The sequence below is a fragment of the Pteropus alecto genome, unplaced genomic scaffold (genome assembly GCF_000325575.1).
Source record: "Pteropus alecto unplaced genomic scaffold, ASM32557v1 scaffold81, whole genome shotgun sequence".
In the NCBI taxonomy this organism is placed as follows: domain Eukaryota; kingdom Metazoa; phylum Chordata; class Mammalia; order Chiroptera; family Pteropodidae; genus Pteropus; species Pteropus alecto.
The window spans coordinates 10,340,699-10,341,776 of record NW_006433378.1 but is presented as its reverse complement, the minus strand read 5'-3'; the positions used below and the strand labels follow the sequence as shown (position 1 = coordinate 10,341,776).

The 1,078-nt window shown below is 31.2% G+C and overlaps 1 pseudogene; it reads right to left on the bottom strand.

Annotated features, from left to right (window-relative positions):
• Positions 1–728: 728 nt before the first annotated feature.
• LOC112476953 lies at positions 729–847 on the bottom strand (annotated as a pseudogene).
• Positions 848–1,078: the final 231 nt, after the last annotated feature.

The window sequence follows — 1,078 nt, the reverse complement described above, 5'->3', positions numbered from 1 at the left end:
ATATCTCAGAAGAAATAAAGTCATCTTTAGTAAATCAAGATTTATCCCTTTCTGGTCATACAATTTCACAGTACAGATTTCAACCTTACAGACAAAGACAATCGAATCAACTAGACGTGGCCATCTGGAGTTTAAAACCACCAAATAACGAAATAACTGTTAAATGTATTAGTCTAGCTCTCTGAGTGGCATTTCTCCCTTGTGTCATCATGCTAAGTACTCAGGGAAGTATCCATCCCATAATTTGAGACATGTAAGCCTGCAGGCAAGAAGTAGCTAGAAAGCAAATGAAGTTTAAAATACAGAAAATTGATTAGAAATAGAATTGAATTAACACCTAGAAATTAGATTGCTTATTTAATTATTTCATTTAGTTTTCATTTTCCTTCAATTACTTTGCAACCTTTTGTAATAAACGAAGCCAAATCATAGAAAGAAAAAGTTTTGGCTTTAACTTGTTTATAAAATTAGGCTACTGCATGAACTAGAAATGTGAAAATATCAGGTTAGCTATTGACTTTTTTAGGCAACACAATTACAATTTGAAGACCCAGTTAAATGGAAATATTCTAATGACTTGAAATTCTTTAGTTTTTAATGTAAAGAAAATGCCAAATGATCTAAGAAAATTTTTTTTTTATTATTTGTTTAGGTGAGGCAACCCTTGGTTGACCTCACAGATTGCAAGGATCTTGTCAGCTTACAATCCCTTATTTTTTTATTTTTTATGCCTACAACAGCTGGTCTTCCTAGGTGGTCTCCCATCCAAGTACTAACCAGGCCTAACCCTGCTTAGCTTCTGAGATCAGATGGGATTGGGTTTGTTCAGGGTGACATGGTCGTAGACAAGAAATGTTTTTGAGACAAAGTATTTTTGAAAAATCAATATCAACTGAGACATAAAATGTTATTACAAATGCTACTATAATTCAAGCTTTGGAACAATGTATTTAATATGTCTTTGTACTGAAAGTATTAAAAAGAATATTTTAAATATGTATATCTAAAGACAAACATAAATATATGTGATGTTAGTGAAACAAAATAAGAATAATAAGAGATATGGTAAAATTATCAC